Consider the following 21,380-nt stretch of genomic DNA (forward strand, 5'->3'; position numbering starts at 1 on the left):
AATGGCAAGAAATTTGTTGTTGATTATGAGGGATACTACACTCAACTCGCAGTCACTCAATTGAAATGAAAGAACAATCACTCACCCCATGACTAATATCACTCGAGGAAGAATGATTAAAACCCATATCTCGTACCTGATTAAGGAATCGACAAGGATGAATGGTGCAGAAGGAGTATGCCAGGGTGCACAATTGATGGTGCAGTAGTGCGTCCAACTCGTTTGGCATAAGTGCAAGGAGGAAGGCAAGGGAGCCTTACATTGCAGTGTACAGAACAGGGTGATGTGTCTTGTGATGACGGCAAAGACCCATCCCGTGGGTGCACAGGGAAAGTGGAACATACCTGACTCCAAGTGTCGTAACGTCCCTCAATCTCACCTCTCGGTAATTGATTGAAGAAACTCCAGTCACACTCAGCCCACCCTTTGTCTCACTCTCTGTTGATAGATACAGGAGGGCAGCCTTTTCCTGAAACCCATTGATATAATCCTCACAGTCACTTGTGCAAAGGTTGTATGCCTTGTGCGCATTTGATGGTGCAACTGTGCATCCCGCCTTGTGCCAGCATACGGTGGAAGAAGGAAGGCCAGGGAGCCTTATGGTGCAGTGCACAGAAACAAATTGTGCTTTGTGCATTGAGAGGCCCATCCCATGCATGAAACACTTCATTCACACTACTCACCTCTCATTTGATTTGAAGGGAAAAGACTGGTCACTCGCCCCACCCTCTGTCTCACTCGTTGTTGATAGTTACAGAGGACAACCCATACTCACTTCCCCATCCGGTTAGGATGAAAGCTCACGTCACTCGATTGTTTGTCGATGAAGATCGCGTCATCAGTTGTTGAAGAGGCTTACCCAGGGAGGTAGCTATCAAATCGAACGTTTTATTGGACAGGAACATGTCGTCTGCTAGAGAACAGGTAGTCACTTTGCAGAGAGACCCAGGACAGAGCGTACCAAGGGAGGCAGCTTCGGAATTGGATCCTGGAGATATCAATTAATGAATCCACTTCCTGGACTGCTGGGTGTTACCACCTTTTCCACTGCCAGCTTCTCGCCCAAGGGTGTTTACCACCTTTTCCTGGAACGAGGCCTGCTATGACAGAGGATTGCTTCCTTTTCTCTCATAGCAGATTTGTTTTTCTGCTTTTTTTTCTCTCTTTTTCTTTTTCTTGTTTTCCCCTATTCCCGAGGGTGTTTCCACCTTTTCTCGAAGAATAGGTTGGCATGACAGGGACCTAAGTCCTTTTCTCCCATGACCGATATGTATATTTTTCTTATCTTTCTTTTCTTTTCTTTTTTTTTCTTTTTCGAATTGAGCAAGGGAATGGTGGAAAGACCATTTGTCAGAACCAACCTCGCCACTGATGCTGGTGGAAAATAGAGGATAAGAGATCAAGGCTGGAAGGGGAGTTTGAGGGGATAGAGGGTTGTGTCCACTTCATCAGGAGTGACTGAAGAACGGCTATTAGAAGTAGCATCATAAGAAGGACAGTGCCGCGCCAACGAGGGAAAGGAGCAAGTGTCCATAATTGTCAAGATCCCCAAGGAGAGAAGTACTTCTTCAGGCGATATCCATTGATCAGAAAGGGATCATCCGAGGCATCAACGGTCTGTACTTGGACAGAGCCATTAGGGTTGACTGCAAGTACCTTATAGGGGCCCATCCACCGCTGTTGGAGCTTGCCAGGAAACTTGCCAAATCGTGAATCATAGGCTAGGACCAAATCACCTTCTTTGAACTCCTTGTGCTTGATGAAGCTGTCATGGTAAGCCTTACGTCGAGCTTGCGTGGCTTCCATGCACTGTAGAGCCATCCTACGAATTTCGTCCAAACACTCCAGGTGCAAGAGACGGCGTTGCAGTGAATCATCATCCCCCAAACGCTCTTTGATAGCCACTCTCAAAGAGGGTAGTTCCAATTCAACAGGAAAAATAGCTTCTGTACCATACACCAATTGGAAAGGTGTCTGTCCTATTGCTGCTTTATGGGAGGTTCTGTATGCCCAGAGCGCCTCTGTAAGTCGATCATCCCAATCACGACGATGTGCGGCAATTGTTCTTGTCAGAATCGAGCAGAGGATGCGATTGGTGACTTCGACTTGGCTGTTGGCTCTGGGGTAATAGGGAGTGGACTTGCGATGGCGGATCTTATACAACTTTGTCAACTCTTCCATGACTTTGTTGAGGAAATGAGTGCCTCTATCACTTACCAGCTCTAAGGGACTGCCAAAACGGGTGATGATATTCTCGTACATGAACAGGGCCACGATGTTACCATCGTCCCGCTTTAGAGCTTTAGCTTCACACCACTTTGTAACATAATTCGTACATACGAGGATGTATCGGTTCTGTTTCCTTCTGGTAGGAGGATCGATCGAACCTACGAAGTCGATGCCCCACTTCTCAAAAGGCTTCAACGGAAGAATAGGTTGCAGTGGCATGGCACTTGTCTTCGTGGGTTTCCCCATTCTTTGACAAGCATCACATCTTTTACAGTAATCATAGGCATCCTTGTGAATGGTAGGCCACCAATAACCTGCTAGCAGAGCCTTCCTGGCTATAGCTTCTCCTGCAAAGTGACCTCCACATGGCTCGTCATGGCAAGCCTTCAAAACAATCCCAATCTCATCTCCTGCAACACATCTTCTGAGCACTTCATCTTTGCCGTTCTTATATAGTGCACCGCCTAGCAGGGTGTAGGGGGCTGATTCCAGCATGAGCTTCTTCCTTTCCCGACTAGAGATACCAGGAGGATACTGTTGGGTTGCCAGCAGATTGGCAATGTCTGCATACCAGGGAGTTACAATTTCTACCAAGAATAGGGAAGCATCAGGGAGGCCTGGATCATCTTGCTCCTCGTCTGCAGTTTGTGGGATACGCAACAGATGATCAGCCAGAACATGGGAATGACCAGGCTTAGTAATCACCTCAAAGTCGAACTCCTGGAATAAAGGGAGCCATCTCATCATTCGTCCTTTCACATCTGCTTTGTTCATCAAGAAGGATAAGGCCTCATGATCCACATAAAATTTAAAGTGGGTAGATAGAAGGTAATGGAGAAACTTTTCCAAGGCAAACACCATTGCCAAGCACTCCAGCTCTGTCACTGTATAGTTCCGTTCCCTATCAGTGACTTTTCGGCTTGCGTAATAGATCTGTTGATCCAACTTTGAGGAGCCCTTTTGGCAGAGGACAGCACCTAAACCTTCAATTGATGCATCAGTGTGTACATGGAACTCTTTCGTCCAATCGGGAGGTTGCAGAATGGGTGCCTCAATCAGACACTGCTTCAGAGTGTGGAAGGCTTTGTCACATTCTTCTGTCCAAGTAAACTCTGCATCTTTCCTCAGGAGCTTGTGCAAGGAAGTTGCCTTTGTCGCAAAATGGGCTATAAACCTTCTGTAGTAACCCACATGGCCTAGGAATCCCCTCAACTGTTTGAGGTTGGTGGGTGCTATCAGAGCTGCGATCTTTTTGATCTTTGCAGGGTCTGTTCATATCCCTTGTGCAGAGACAATGTGGCCCAACAGGACTCCAGAAGAAACCCCAAAGATGCATTTGTCGGGGTTGAGGGAAATCCCATACTCCCGGCATCGGTCAAAGCATTGTTCCAGGTGTTCCCAGTGTTCACGGATCAAACTATAGACACAGAAGTCATCCAAATATACCTCAATGAAGTCGTGCAGATGATTTTGGAATGCGGCCATCATGACTCGCTGGAAAGTAGCAGGGGCATTGCAGAGCCCAAATGGCATCACTCGGTAAGCGTAGGTCCCCCATTCTGTGGTGAAGGTTGTTTTGGATTGGTCTTCTTCTGCGATTTGGACTTGGTTATATCCGCTGAATCCATCCAGAAGAGAATAAAGCTCATGTCCTGCCACTGTGTCCAACAGTTGGTTTGTGAAAGGGATAGGAAAGTGATCCTTCTTTGTCTTGGAATTAAGCCTTCGGAAATCCACACATATTCGCAATTTGCCATTCTTCTTGGGTACAACCACGATGGGTGAAAACCATTCACTATTTGCCACTGGATAGATGAACTCGGCTTCCAGAAGCTTTAGCAGCTCCGCTTTCACCAATGTGGAATAATTCGGGTTCATTCGCCTCTGTCGTTGCCGTACTGGCTTGGCATCAGGCTCCAAGTCAATATGATGTTGACATATTGTGGGATCAATCCCCTTTAGGTCTTTGTAAGACCATGCAAACACGTCCAAATTTTCTTTCAACAAGTTGTACAAGGTTGACAACTCCTCTTCTGGAAGGCTGCTACCCACCTTCAAGTGGCGTTCAGTGCCTTCTGCATCCACAAAGGTTAACTGCCTTTCACCTTCTACTTCACGGATGAAGGTCCCGCGGACTGCTTCTGGATACAGATCTGACTCCTTCAAGGGAGTGATGTCCTCTTCTGATGTCCCACTAGAACCCACTTCTTCTTTTGGTGGAGACTTAGGTTGCTCCTTAAGATGTTGGAATGGGATTAGAGCCGTTTCGGGTTTGGTTTCAAGATTAATTACCTCTTGGCTTGAAGACTCCTCTTCTGAAGATGACACATCCAGGAATGTCACATAACAGGGACCCTCTGATGCCTGTTGGATTGGTGGGACTGGTGCTTGTTGGCACGGTGCATCATCATCATCTTTTTTTGGCAAAAATGGGTTAGGACGGCATAAGCCACTGCTAAAAGACGGCTTGTTCTCCTTAATCCATTTCTTATAAAGGTTTTACATATGAAAAGATCCATTTACTAGACCAAATGGTACCATCACCATTCTGTCCCATAGCATGAGCTCGTCTGCTTCTGATGCTTCTGGAACTTCTTCTTCAAATGTATCCTCTTCAGGTGGGATAGACTCTTCCGTCTCACTTTCATAATCTTCTTCGTCCATTTCATATCCAACCTCTTCTGCTTCTGTCTCTGCTTCTGCTTCTGTCTCTGCGTCTGCTTCTGCTTCTGCTTCTGTGTCTGTCTCTGTTTCTGTCTCTGCCTCTGTAGGAGCTCTGTAACAGAAGAACAGATTCTCTGTTTCCTCTCCTGCCTCTATCTCTGGCTCTGCTATGGCCATGTAACAGGGAGAGCAATACATCCAAGCTTCTATCTCACGGTCAGAAGAGATTTTCGAAGTCATTCTTGGTTCAGGCAGGAAGTATTCACCCGTTGATAATGGCTTTGCATCTTTTAGAAGTCCGCTTACAGTATCCACTGTTAAGGAATGTGCCACTGTTTTCTTGGGAAGGATCTGTTTGACAGCATCTTCGTCTGCTGATGTTCCATCCGTAGCCTCATTAGGGGAGTCAGAAGATAGTTCCAAGGAGATGGACCCATGTCCTTTTTGAGAACCATACAGTTTCAGCACCACTTTGTTGGGTCCTCTACCCAAGGTCAAGGTTCCTTTGAACCAATCCGTCCTTGCTCGGGCTTCAAAAAGCCATGGTCTGCCCAGTAACAGAGGATAGGATGTACCATAAGAGTTTGGCTTCACCACCAGATAGGTCAGCCAATAATCTTTTCCAGCCACTGTAGTCTTCACATATGGGAGAATGCCCAAAGGCTTGATTCTACTCTGATCCGCCAGTCTGATGAGCATTTGGGTGGGTTGCACACCTTGTAGGCCTAAATCCTTCATTGTAACATTCGTCATAATGTTTACTGATGAACCACCATCAATCAGTGCATTTGCAATGAAGCAGCCTTCTATCCATATGCCAGTCTCTGGAGTACCTGGATCTAGGAAAGCATTAGCCACATCCACTTCTTTTACAGGCTCTGGAGCCTTGTTGGACTTTGTTGCTATTGAGGGAGCAATCCTTAAACCACGTCTTCTTGTCAGTATACTTTTGAACCTTTTCCGGCAACTGGGAGACAACATCAATAATTGTCGGAATATGAGATTTGGTCTAAAGGTATCTAGATCTCTAACTAGATCGTATTCCTTAATAGGATCCACTGGCTTCTCTAACCGGTTAGGGAATGGGGCAACACCCATTTTCATTTTCCCTCTTGCTTCCAACAGAGGAATTACAGGAACTTCTTCTGCCACTTGTGGCACTTCCTCCTCTTCTGTCTCCTGGACCTTTGGTTCTGTCTCTGTAACTGTCTTTGTAACTCTCTGTGGCACTGTAGGGCTCTGTACGGCACTGTTAGGCTCTGTTCTGTTATGGTCTTCTGGTGGAAGATTGAACTTCACTGTTCTGACAGGAGGGTTATTTTCTTTCTGGATAAGTGGTTCCTTCTGCTTTGCACGCGTGATGGCAGCAACTTCCAATTCCACCAAATTGGAGGTAGGCTCTTGGGCCTTGGACGGACTATCAGTAGCACTGTTTTTCACTGGGACTGGGCTTGGACAGTCTTTTGCAGTGTGGCCTTCTCCTTTGCATCGACTGCATAAGGGCTTGTAATCCACTGACCTTCGAGGATTTGGACAATTTGGTGAGATGTGTCCCTTTTCTCCGCATCTGTAACATTCCACTTCTGATCTCTGACCACCGCCAGACTGTCTTCCTCTGTAACTTTGGGAAGGAAATCTTCTGGGTCCGAAATTAGGACCAAACTCTCTAGGCTTGGGTCCAATATCTTGTGTTGTCATTTTGGATTCCAGCAAGTTGAATCTTGCGTCTTCTTCCTTCCTTCTCCTATCATGCATCTCCTTCAGAGAGCAAATGTCCTCGGTATGGTTCTTCCGCAAACAGTAGGAATAGAAGGCTCCAGGGATGGTTGGTTTTCGTGTACATTCAGTGGCTAAATGGCCTGCTTGATGACACTTACCACACCAAGTGTTTGACCGCATCACATCTCTTCCTGCTCCTATAACATTGGATATGCTAGCGGTATTCACTTTCAATGTCTATAGCTGCTCTGTAATCACATCCATCAACTCCTTTTTGATGTTTGCAACTGAGTTGGATAAGTAATCCTTCAAGCTTTCTCCTCCGGACGTACTGACAGGAGGGTTTTGAGGAGTTTCTGTAATTACTGCATAAACGGGTTGGGCTGGTACAGAGGGATCTCTGTTCTGGTTCTGATTCAGAGCTCCTGTTTGAAATGTTGGCTGTTGGCTCCAATTGGTAGGATTCCACTGTTGCTGCTGATTTGACATTGAGGAAATTGGTTGGGACCATTGTTGTTGTGGGTGAACCACCATTTGAGGCATGGATTGTGGCCACTATTAATTTGGTGCACTGTACTGTGATACCGGGGACATCTGTTGGTAGGGATAGGAAACAGTCCCTGGAACTGCATTTGGTGGATACATCATTCCTGACATCAGAGGAGGTAGGACTCCTTTTCCTGTATTCATCGCTAATCTAGCTTCCACTTCATTGTACAGTCTTGCACCCTCTGTTGCAGCTTGCAGTGTGGCTGGTCTTTGCAGCTCCACAAACTTACGGACTTCTGGTTGTAATCCTCTGAGAAACACCCCCTTCTGAATGCCATCATCTAGATTATGATTAGTCCATCTCTTCAGGATGGATTCCATTCATGAGACATAAGCTTCTACTCTTTCTCCAGAGGATTGACTTAGGTTCATAAATTCCTCTCGCATCCGCTCTTCAAAACCTTCACGCCTGAATTTAGTGAGGAAGGCCAACTTCAGGTCGTCCCATGTGCCAAAACTTCCTACTGCTTGTCTCTCATACCACTGAAACGCCGCGCCCTTGAAAGTGGCGGGGAATATCGCTAACCAATGCTCAGGGGTTCAGGCATTGTTAGCCACACATGCTACCATAAACTCTGCTACATGAAGATCGGGGTCTTCATTGTACTCTCCCTTAAAAACTAGCAATGGGACTACATTCGCTGGCCTGTCATCAATATTTTCAGGACGGATCTGGCTTGGAAGTGGACCTCCAGCAGGAGGAAGGGCTTGATGTGCCATTGGGACTTCTATAAAGAGTTCCGCAAGGGCATCAAAGGCGGCTTCTACTGCTAGCTCGTTCTCAGCCTTGATTTTTGCTTTCTCTCTTCTCATGTACCTCTGGACTCGTTCTAACGCTTGCCTTTTTATTGCGTCATTCATCAGGGGTGTGGCTCCACTAGGTTATTAGTGCTCCACAGAGGGTTAACAGAAGACTTCAGTCTCTGGAGAACTCTCTTGCCAACATTTCTTCTACTTCTTTCCTTTCAATGTCCCTGAATTCTGCTTTCATGCCACTACACAGGGGAAGGTATTCGGTTCTGAAGGTGTCAAAATGCATACGTCTGAGCATTGTGGTGGTGCCATCATCATAGTAATGCCAGCTTCTGATGGTTTCAACAGTGTATGTTGTGAAAAACACTCTGTCTACCAACTTCCAGTGGGTTGCTAATTGAACAAACAGAAGATTATCAATACACCAAGCATCCCATGTATCTTGCTGTTGAGCGTCCACGAACAAATTCCAACTTTTTTCCTTCTTGTCCCTGTGAACCTCTACAGACCAAGACTCCTGAAGCTTCTTCACAATCTCCCACTTGATGTTATTTGGAAACTTTTCAATGAATGCCAAATCTTCCATGGATGGTCATTCTCTCTGTTTCTACTCTTCAGTTTGTTCCCAAACAGTTTGCCACCAAGATGCAAGTTTCTGCTGCTTCAATAGGAAGAGGAAACTGTCCCCCACATAGAGCATACATCATGATGGTGATGTGTTTCCGCCATTGTGGGATGAACTTCTTGTGGAAAGTGGCTTTGATTATGAGAAATTCCAACTCTTCAGTGGAAGAAGGAACTTTACAAACATCCATTGAATTCTTCTCTTCTTGGCAATGCCATTTCCTTCATTTTCAGCCTCTTCTTGTGCTTGTTGATGGCAAGCTTCCCCGGCTGCGCACCAAAAACATGGAGCCCCGAGAGGAACACCAAGGAAAAGGGAATTATCTTGCAAGAAAATATATATTGTAACATCAACAAGCTTGTTTATCATGTTTCATATGATCACAATGAAGAAAAGAACACCAGGCACAACAAATCTTCATGCAACATCATGTAGATCTCCTACGGTTTTTAATAGAATCAACCATATTCTTCAACATCTTCACAAAATCCATCAATAGAACAAAGAAAGCAAAGGAATACACCATCTTTGAATGGAAATACATCACATAGTATTCATCTTCAATATCTTCACAGTCTTCTATCTCAATCTCTCATATACAATCACTCTGTTTCAATAAAATTGACTATCTCTAACTCTCTCTCTCTCTCTCTATCAATAATACATCATATCCTCACTACAATCTCTCAAAATCACTCTCAATAATCCCTATTAGGTTGTGGATACCCCTCCCAAGAGGTATGTTTGATATGAAGGGTCACCAGAGCCACTACAGTGTCCTTTCATAGCTCACTACTGTCACTTCACTCTAGTCTTCTCTTGAGTCTTTAGCAGCTACTTCTTCCACTTCCTCCAGCTCTTTTGCACTTGTATTCACCTCTTTCCAAGGCTAGAAAAATTTCCCAAGCTACACTCTCATCCATCAGAACACATACAGAAGCATACAGAACAGTCTACAGAACAGTACCAGAACAGCTACAGTACAGAACAGAACAGAGCAGAGACAGAAGCTCTACAGAAGACCTATAGAAGGTTACAGAAGATCATCAAAACCTCATAACTCATACTCAAATCATTCCAAACTCTCACAAACCATTCAATAAACTTTCACAATATCTCAATCTTCATCAATCAATACTCCATCCCTCCTTACAGAAGACAATCAGAACAAAACAGACAAAAACAGAGCAAAACAAAAGGTATACATAACCAATCAGAACCTATCAGAACATCACAAAACCACCAACAAACATCATGAACTTCCAAAACACCATCATTATCATCCAAAACACTCTCAAATCACTTCCAAACCAATCAATCATCTCATAAAATCAACCATTCAGCTCTCAAAAACAACAAAAATCAGCCAAAAAACAAGTCATTTCAACACTCAACAGTATGGATTTTGTTATTGGGTTACCTTCAATTCAAGGAGGTTATAATTCAATTATGGTTATAGTAGATATGCTCACCAAGGTTGCACACCTCATTCCAATCAAGACAAACTATAAAGCTTCAAATATTGCCAGATTATTCATCAAGGAGATATTCAGACTCCATGGGTTTCCTAGAAGAATTGTTAATGATCGCAACTCTCTCTTCACATCTCACTTCTGGAGAGGGATATTCGAGGTCATTAGGACTCAACTCTATTTCAATACAGCCTATCACCCTCAAACTAATGGCCAAATGGAGAAAGACAACCAAGTCATTGAAGATATTCTTAGAGCGTATTGCTATCTCAAACCTAAGAAATGGATCCAATATCTACCATTGGTAGAGTTCACCTATAATGCTTCTTACCAGCAAAGCATTCAAATGACACCTTTTCAAGCATTGTATGGGCATGATTGTCGTACTCCATTGAATTTTTCAGATCCTACCTTAAGGATAGAGGCTTCCAAGAAAATGCTCGAGGAAGTGGATGAGCAGGTCAAGGCCATCAGATAAGACATTAGAGCCGCCAAGGATAGGCAAAAGGCCTATGCGCATCTAAATAGACAAGAGAGACTTTTCAAAGAGAGCCTATGCCTACAAATTCCAACTTCCTGAGAACGTAAAGGTTCATTTCATGTTAGCCTACTAAAGAAATATGTATCCAATCCTAGCCATGTACTCAATGATCAACAAATTGTAATGCCAAGCCAAGGAGTCCTTGAGCTCTGGCAAGATAGAATCTTAGACATTCGAGAAAAGAGATTGAGGAGCAAAACTCTCTTGAGAGTACCTCATCTAGTGGAAGGACTATCCCGAAGAAGGTGCCACATGGATTGACAAGAGTACTCTCAACCAACAATACCCCCAATTCCTTTCGAGATGAGGACATTTGGATTCCTTAAGGGGAGAAGGATGTAATATCACCATGACCCATAAGACCCCCCCTTAATAATTAAACTTAATAAAAAAAATTAACTCCCCATGTCGACGCCGCCAACTGGTGGAGGGAGGGAGAGCTGCAGTGATCATCGACACTGGTAAAGTGTGAGGCTATGGAGAGATCGAGGTGATAGCATCGAGGTTGACGAGGATCACGAGGGCGTCCATGAAGTTGAGGACGATGACAATCACGCTGATGGGGAGGAGGGGCACACATGTGCCACCTCCAACCCCCACCCCTTAATAATCGCATGGTGATGATTAATCTGGCCATCCAATTGAGCTAAGGGCTCATTATCATAGTGCTCCCCCCCCCCCACACCAATTGATACCCATATGCCCCCTATAAAATCCCCCTCCTTAAAACAAAGAAGGGCATGCTATTCTTTCTCCCCTGTTGCCGATCTGTGAAGGATTGGAAGAGAGAGAGAGAGAGAGAGAGAGAGAGAGAGAGAGAGAGAGAGAGAGAGAGAGAGAGAGAGAGAGAGAGAGAGAGAGAGAGGAGGGATCAATGAAAATTCCTCTCTTCCCTCTCTTGAAAAGAGGATACAAGTACCCTCCCTCCCTCGCTATTCACGTGATCCCTCTATCAAACAACTACCCCTCTATTTGGCAAAAGGTTGTGAGAGTCAAAGCAGATTGTAGGAAATTCCAGCACAAAGGAGTGCACTGAGAAAAGAGAAGGCCCGTATTCCAAGCTTTGAAATAGGTCCAAAGCTCAAACTCTCCCAAGTAGTCGGAAAGGTCACAACCACAGAAGGAGGATTGGGCAAGGATGCTACCGCTAACATGAATGGGTTATCGGGTATAAATGCCAATTCGTCACTCCAAGACCAAGTACCGCTACGGTGTATAGTCCTATGAACATAATAGTAAAGCGTAATCATCATAGAAAAGAATCATACCTTTGCAATTTGCATAACTGGAAAGGTAGATGCATAGGCTTGAATCAAGTTCATGATGGTCATGATTTGCCATGAATTGATTAAGCATTTATGGGTTGTTGCAATACTAAACTAATTATTATGCACAATTTTTGCGAGTGCATCTTAGATTACTAATATATATAAATATGTAAGTCCATGTAAGACGATTGTGTCCTATAAACTATTAAAGAGATTTAGCTCGCATGAGGAATTCACATACCTCACACTTTTTAAAAAAACATAAGTCATAATTTATGATTTACATAAGTTCACTGAAATGAATTTTCAAGAATAGAAGCTCCCCATTGTATCATCAACTCAGGAAAGACTTGCATCTAGATTTGCATGGCATCGTGGACAGCTTCGGTTGTACTACATGATAGAGATTCATCTTAAGAGATAGATTTAAGATGCGCATGTAAACTGTTAAACTTAATTGCAAGTGGCATTTTGGTAAATGAAACCCTATATGCTAAGTAAGGCTAGGGTTTAATTTGACTTATTTAGGTTTTAATTGTAAATAAGTCAAATTGGTGTTACGATCATAGGTTGACTTAGAATCAAGTAAGCATATTCATAGGTCTCTATCCTAGCAACTAGCCACAATAAGCCCAAATAACACCCTTAGAGGTATCATTTTAAACCATGATACAACTTGATGTCAATACAAGAAAACTCGAATTTCGTATCCGCAAGAAAGAATGACCATTCACCACGTGACATTTGATGCTCGCAACTACTCAAGGACTGCAAAGGTCTTAGTTTACTTTTGGCTTGCGGGAGGAATGAACAAAAGTTTCTATTGTGAAATCTTGAAGGGAGTGAAACCCTAGGGTAAACTTAGAAACCCCGATAAAGTTCTAAGGAGGAAAATGGTTACCAAATGACCAATTGAAATCCTAGATTGAATCGTCTAAGACCTATGATCTCAAGACAAGAACCTCGGACTAAAGGTTAGCAAATTAGGGTAACTACCATCCGAGAACTGTTAGATATAAACCCAATGGTGTAATTGCTCATTCCTATTGCATAAGAGTGAGGGTCAGAATGAGGGTATTCCCTATCCCTCAGAAGGTCATTGTAGTTGACACCAAGGCAAGGACAATCCAAAGGGGTGAACATTAAGCGTTCAAAAAAATAGGAACTCCACCTTAGCAGATGTTCTGAGCACTCGCCTCCATTATTATTTGTGCTTGTAAATCTAGAATCACTTTCTGTGAAAGGATTGTATGACCCAAGCTCACAAAAGAAATTGGAATAATGAATCAGGTTAAATTCATGGAGGGCGCTAAACCACCCCCAGCTGGCCACCAACCCTATCCAAGGGGGTTCTAAATAACCCTGACATGAACATGGACCGAACCCTCCACAAGAGGTCTATCCATGGATTAGTTTCAACGTAGGAGGGTGCTTGGATGCTAGGGGGGTTGTGGCTGTAAATTCCATGTCTTCGGGTCCTAGTCAAATAATCTATGTGACTCAAGATGGATTCTTGAGGCCCTGTTTTACTAGTGCAAGGGTGGAACTTGGAAGAAAATAAGACGTATCCTTACGAATCGCGGGAAATGTCCTATGGACGAAACTTGTACCTCAACTGAATGGTTAACATAAAGTTTACTTCCAAGGAACTTGTCTGAGTTGTTTTCGTGTCAGTACCATAAGTTGCGTGAACGAACCCTGATCTCTAAAAGGCTTAATTAAGGAAGCTAATTTTAAATGTCACACACAAATGTGGTAGGTCCTAATTAAATAAGTAAAGAACACCTAATGACAGAAGCAGGTGGACGGAACCCCCGACGGGCCCGTCCTATGGTAGGGTGGTCCCAGAGAACTAGGAGGCTTCTCATAAGGTTCTATTGTCGTACGACCTTTAGGTATTGTTAGGTTAGAACCTGATTCATGCTGTTTTAGGGGACCAAAATGGGACTATACCCTACGGGTAGAGAGGTTGAGCGGCACATCCCTCTCACTTATCATTCTCTTTGAACCAAGTGTGGCATGGGTTAGCTTCAGCTTGGGTATCTTTGCGTAAAGTAGGATGCCTACTAGGACCCGAACACTAGAATGTTGTCAGGAGACCTTGACCACAAGGGACCCAAGTTTTAGGTCGATCCCAATGGGTTCGACAGCGAACGTTCCTTTGCGAGGTGGACTCGAGAAATAGGGTGACAAACCACGTAACATTCCATGGGAGTGCCAAGCGGCATCATTTAGATTCGTCTCTTAATGGACTGCTAAAAACATGCCTGGGCAGGGGCACATTATAGTAACTCATCAATTCATGGGATGAGGTATTTCTATTTTATGGTTACTTAATTTAATCTATAATAGTCAATGCAAAGCCTTGGAATTCCACTCTTTTTTTCTTTTGAAACAACATGGAGGCACCCCTAAGATGAACTATTGGGTCAAATAAACCCTTGTTCTAACAGTTGCCTGAGTTGATTTTTTAATTTGATAGACTTGGAAATAGATATTTTAGAATGCCTTTTTGCAACTAGTTTAGTTTTTAGGGTTAACTTAACCTCATGATTTACTTTATAGCTAGGAGGTAACTCTATTAAACCCTCAAGAAACACATTAGCGTACTCATGAAGCCATAATGGTTCTTTTAGTTTGATCAAGTAGATGGGTTGCCCTTTCCTTAGCCCCTTAATTAGTTAGCTTGTTTTTACTAACTACATTCGAGATTTTCTTGCCTTTCCCTGAGCCTACTAGAATATGGTTCTCTCGATGTTGTTAAAGGTAATCTTTCCTTCCCCACAATGGATGCTTGCTTGATTAGGGACCAACCAATCCATACCTAGGAGTTAGTCATAAGTCCCTAAAGATAAAACTCAAAATTTTACCTTTGTATGTTGGTTTCATAAGTATAGTTCTACAAATTTATTGTTTGGTTTGAATAGACTTTTTTTTCCATTTACTACTTTGGACTATTAGTTTTCTAGCAGGTTCGAGATCTAGTTGTAACTTCTTTATACACTTAGGAGACATAAAGGAGCAAGTAGTATCACAATCAATGAGAATTTGAAAGGATTACCCCGGTGCTATGTAGGCACTTGCAGGATAGTATATTGGCATCTAGTCTTTTGATTATTGATGCCCGCATGGATGGTGTCTCTTTCCACCTCTTCATAAATGCAAGGATCTTCTTCGTCTCCATCCAAGAAACAAGCTTAGCAACCTACCCCTCATCTCACTTCCCATCCTTACTCTTGATGATTTAAATTACCCCTTCCTAGAGGGTCATGAGGAGGGTTAGCATTGGAATTTTTTGCTCGAGTAGGACATTTGGCCCCAAAGTGGCATGGTTGATTGCACTTGAAGCAATTGAATTGGGCTCCCTGGTTGGCATTTACAAGATTCGGGTTATTATTGTTGGGTTGGTGATTAAGGCCATTCTTGACAAGGTTTAGATAACCCCAAGATTTTCCATATGAAGATTGACTCTTGCTCTTTTTGGATAGGGTATTCCACATTTTGGAAAGTATGGGATAGCCCAAAAATTGTGTTGCACAATCATAGTCTGATTAACTACGCTTGTCCCAGCCCTCAAACGGAGAAGTAGTCCTAAATTTGTTCAAACCATGTTTAGTGTTAGTTTCTATTTTTAATCCCTCATTGTTAAATTCAAGGGACTTTACTTTCTTAATAGGAATTTCTTTTCTTGCTAATCAACCAAAGAGACTAGTGGTGAGGGTACCTACAAAAATTTCTCAAATTTTAGTCAAGATTACTTACAGCATAAAGCTCAAGTTTTATTGCATAAACATGTACGTTGTTCAAGCATTAGGAATAGCTTTTTAACATATTGAGTAAGGATTTGGTCATGAAACTTGGCAATAGGTATTCCCTTATACACATATTTTTGACTACCTAGGTGAGCTATTCTATCAAGATGTTGACATATACTTTGATCATTTACAATTATGATGATTTTGACTCTTGGTTTCTCGAAAGTAACTTAATTAATTTTACAAAAAAAAGTACATCCATTATTACCAATCTAATTTTAAGTATAATTTATTTTATTCTTTTAAGTCTCTTAATTAACTATGATTTTTAGCTAATTAAATATCATTTCAAATTTAAACTATTACTTTTTAAGAATTTTCACATCCTTTTACCTATATTTTAGACTTAGGTACTTTAAAATCTAGTAGAGATGAGATAAGATTTATTTTGTCTAATTTAGTAAAACTTCTACGAATAGAATTTGAACAACACAAATTATTTACAAAAATAAAACAATATACATGGGTTGTATTTACAGCACCACGTTTTGTTAATGGTCCCGCCACATCAATATGCTTGCGTGGGGCATTGGTGAATAGGAGAAGACAATAGAAAAGAATGGATTCAAAGGTATGATGTCGATGAGCAAATGGGTTCTATTTTTAAAAGGGAAGGAGGGCTTCTGAGGGGGGTTTGCGCATCAACACATCCTACCGCAAAGGGAGGGGGGGGGGGGGGGGGGGGGGGGCGGCGGGGGGGGGGGGGGGGGGGGGGGGCATTAACTTCGAGGGAGGGGCACTATCTTTGTGCACTCCTTGTAGGGGTATTCTTTCCTCTAAAGGTCCCCTTTAAGCCTTAGTATAAGGCTTTTCTTTAAAATTATATATATGTACATATGTTTAAAATCTACCAAAATTTAGAATAAAATTTGCAATATATTAATGGCCCATCAAGCATTAAAATAGAAAATTAGAATATTTATAAAAAAGTTAGGAATAATGTTGAATATTTTTTAAAAATAAATAGTAAATTAAAATAAGTTAAAAATTTTATTAACAAGTCAAAATAACTCAATACTAAAAATAATAATATATCTCAATTTGAAAAAATAAAAATAATTTTAAGAAAATTTATATTAACTATAAATAATTTAATTTAATTTAAAAATAATACTTAAATTATTATTAAGTTATATATATTAAGCTAATTAAATAGATTTTAAAATAATTCAAGATCTTACGAGAATATATGGATATATATAAATGCAAAAACTCATGGACAAGCAACTGAGGAGTTAAAATAGGGGCAATCACAGGCTATTGGCTAAAGAAAAATAAGTATGTTATAAGAACCAAGAGAGCTTTAATTATTGATGAAATATTCTCTAATGTTAACCTTAGAAGAGTCTTCTCCTAATATTTGTACCTAATCTTGATATGTCTTCGTTAATGTTTGTGCCCTCAAATGCCTCTTGATGTCCATTGTACTTCATAGAAGAGAAATGCTTCTAATGTTGAGAATATGTGTCAATCTTGAATAAGTAATGTATGATGGGGCTTACCCTCACCCCCAAGAGCAAGAAGAAGCCAAAATCTCCTTCATATCTTCAAGAACAAGTCCAAGTTTCACCAAGAATTTATGACTACCCTTATTATTTCATCAAGAAAAATGAATATTATGATTCATGCAAAGCATTATAGTCATGAATTTTAGCAAAGGAAGCTTCCAATAGCTATTAACAAGCAATAGGGCCACATATGGAAGATAATAGTGTGTAAATCTGAGACATAACTATTGTTCTTGTTCATTGCACCACAAGAATGATGCCTCTTGCTCAAAGAATAAAATGAAGCCTTCAATGCTTATTGAAGAGGCTTGAGATGACCATTAGCAGGGAGCAGATGCAAAGCCACAAATGATGGCATAAGATTAATCGTTTGCTACCATGAGAGTTTGATTTCAGCGTAAATCACGTTGATTGTCTAGTTGTCCACATAGTACAAAACACAAGTAAGAGGGTGCATGAAGGATAGCATGTGGTTTAAGTCTTGGAAGCACAAGATAAGAAGCATGAAGGAACTTTACCATGGGAGCTTGAGTGGAAGCTTGGAAAGGGTAAATGAAAACCCTGTCTCTGAAAAATGGAGAAGAAGATGATCTTCATTAAGTCCATTGAACCCCTTTTTGTATAATAAACTTCAAAATGACCTTCAAAATTGTTCACGACCCGCTAAAATGGCAAGAAACCTCCATTCTCTTTAATATCTCTCTCAAGAAGCTCCAAAATAGTCACGATTGTAGAAGTCTCTATCTAGTCACAATTTTGAACTAACTAAAATAGTCATGATTTGTTGTAGAAGTCTCTGACTAGTCACAGTTTGAACTAACCAATCCCTATGATCAAGCCATCAGTTACCTATCTTTAATGTATGTGACTAGATTATAATGGGGAAATAAACTTGCAAATGGATCAAATCAAAGCCATGATACTAATGTAAAGAAGGCAGTTCTTATAACCAATAAATATTTAAAGTGCACCAAGAAACTTTGAAACTGCCATAGCCAAGATGGCCATAGTTTTGAATCTCATTATCATTTAAGAGAAATACAATGGGAAAGCAAATGGAAACGAGCAAGATATCCACCTCTTGCTATGGTGGTAGGTCCAAACTTGGAGTCCTCAATGATAGTTTGATTAATGTGGAAAAAGAAAGATGTCCACATGCTTACATCTCAAACTTTTATACTAAACCCTATCTCTAAGACTTAGACTCGTCACCCAAGCTAAGGTTACAAGTATATACACCTTGTACTTTATTACAATGTAAAGAAGGGTAATTCTCACAATTCTTGCATAAAGAAAATATGAATGAAATACTTAAGAAATGGGAAAATAACCATAGCCTTAAGCTCAACCCTAACCTAATGCCTTAGGCTTATTGTGTGCACATTTTGCTTTATTACAAACCATGCTGGCCTCAAAACTATTGTACTTAAAGCTTGAAATTTTTGGAAATTTTACAATGAAAATTACAAGGATAGCTTGTTGACATGTAGTTCCATGCTAAAATAGAAGTCCTCATGTCAAAGAAGATCCCTTTAATTAGTGAAACACAAATGAAAAAAGTCTAGTGAACTATTGTGGATTGTCAAAATAGGGATACCATGGGAAATTTGCCATAACTCTTGAAAGACATCTGTGATTTTTACAAATGAAGTGTCATAACAAAGTATATACTATATAGTATCTTATATAGCCATAAAAGTCCAAGTTTGATTGAGTTAGGCCAATTTAATTCATCACAATACTTTTTTACAACAAGCTATCCACTATCCTAAAGCTTTGATAACTACATTGTTTTGAAGGATCTTTGACTTGTTTGGAGGGATGGTTGTATGTATCTATGGGTAAGTACAAAGTCTTCATCAAAAGCATGCCACAATGATTGTCATTGAAGCCAAGTACCTCTAGGATCAAATGGGCACCCATTATCCACCATAAAATCCATAGGTATCCTCCATAAAAGTATTAAATCCATCAATACCTCCTAGATCAAATGGAAAACTATCCATCAAATCATGAATATCTAGATCAAATGGGTACATGTTATGCAAATCCTCAAGGATATGATCCCCTGGCTCAAAAGGAAACCCTCACTCTCTATTAAACTCCACATATGCTACCTCATTGAAAGCAGGGTATCTCACATGATCTTCAAATAACTCATCTCTATAATATTCTTCAAACTCCTCATTCACATGGTCTTTGACATGATGCTCTATGTTTATAGATTGATTAATATCTTGATAAGCTTCACAAAACTCATTTGACCCTTTATCTTCATAATGTTCTTCAAAATCCTCATTCACATGGTTTTTGCCATGATGCTCTAGGTTTGCTTCGAGATGCTTTGCCCCAATTACAATGCTTCAATGGAACCAAGATTGACCACATAAACCATAGGAGCTTGAGATCTAGAAGTTATATCCCCAGATCAAGGTACCAAAATGGCATATATCTTTAGGAATACTTGTCCAAATTATATTCTCTATACCTTCAAACAAAGCTCAAAATACAAGGAAAAGGGAATGTATTGTTCTCTTGAATCTGATAAGTGAAATTATGCCCATTGAAGTGAAATAGTCTACCCAATCAAGCTATCATGCTACCTATAACAATATCTAACCATAAAAATACCATAATTGTTTCATGGTGGCTGATCCAAATTGAACATATGATAGTTTATATGAAAGAACTCATCAAAATCTTCCATTCCATCATGTTGGCCTAAATTTTTTAATGTGTTTTAGTGATCCAAAAGTACCAAATACCAAGATAATCCTATTATGAGATGTAATATTTCCACGTGAAATATTAATGACCCTGCACACGACGCACAAAAAGCGGTTCAAAATAATCTCTTACAACATTAAATGTTGGTGGTTAAGTGCTTACCCCGCGCGCACGTCAATAAACTCTAGCCCGCATGGAGCACAAGAGCCGAGGCTTGAAACCCATAGTTCCACGCGGGAACACCCTTCACGAGAAAAGGCAAATGGATAATGGTTAAATTTTGTGTAAATTCTTTTATTATTAATCCTCTCCCCTCAGTCGATGCATGGCGGGGAGAGGGAGTATGAGTGTAAGAGGAGTTGTGTGTAGGAGAGCATGGGGGGGGAGGAGGCATGCGACTGACCACATGTGTGGCCATTCCCTCCCCCCTCTATCTATATGAACCTCCCCCTTAAGCTTGATGGGGGAGGAGAGATGGGAGAAAGCATGATGCTGCAGGAGAGGGAGAAGACGCCGTCCGCCACGCTGTCGCCACGGCTGCTGATGTGCCACGCTGCCGCCATCATCAACCTCACCACCATCATCGTCATTATCTTCATCATTATCTGTCATCATGATCTCCTCCATCCTCTCCCAATCATTTCCCCCTCCACATCATTCTGTGGAGCAGAAGCTTCTAAACAAGGCTTCCATAAGCCTTGTTTACACGGTCTTCCTCGGGTTCTTTAAAAACCACGTCTTGTAAAGGCAATTCCTGTGCAAGGGGGGAGTAGGCAGTTTTTGAGGCTGATTTGCTAAAGCCTAGAGGGAGTTCGGAGATCACATAAAGGCAAGGACAAGTTTGCGGATCCAAGGATCTACGTCATCGATGGCTCCAAAGCTAAAGATGTGAGGAGCACACGCGGGAGCCTCCAACCCAAGTTCACACGTGGACAATGCTGCGAGTCCTCATGCTCAGGTTCCAATTGTATTCTCGCATAAGAGGGGATGCGTTAAGCATGATGGTTTTTAGGAAAATTCAATTGCACTCATCCATTCGTTTTACAAAGTTTATAGTGCATGCCGATTAATTGAAATTGCTCGCACTCCCGTCAACAAGGGTAGTTGCAATCCTCCTGATTGATAATGCATAAATTAGAAGAGGATATCGTGCTAAGAAGGATAGAGCTTATGTCGCATGTTGCACTTATGATTTAAATTCATAGACGTGATTCATATAGAGGATAATCTTAGACACCCATTGAATGTTGTCCAAAGAATCGCAATGCGTGGAAAGGAAACTATGAACTTTGCCAGTTACATGCGAGGATGCTTACATTTTAAGTCGGGTTAAATGCTAAAGGACGCTCATGCATGGATATCTCTTGTCAAATTATGAATGCATCTTTGATTTCGTTGCGTTAACGTAGGTTTCTATACAAGTTAGCTCTAAATTGTCAATCATTATAGTTTAGGCAAGGAAAAGAAATGGTCATTGTACATTTTATAGTTGCATAGAAGGAAAAAGTCT

The sequence above is a fragment of the Lygodium microphyllum genome, chromosome 17 (genome assembly GCF_053477565.2).
Source record: "Lygodium microphyllum isolate KBCC chromosome 17, Lygodium_microphyllum_v1.1.10, whole genome shotgun sequence".
Taxonomy (NCBI): Eukaryota; Viridiplantae; Streptophyta; class Polypodiopsida; order Schizaeales; family Lygodiaceae; genus Lygodium; species Lygodium microphyllum.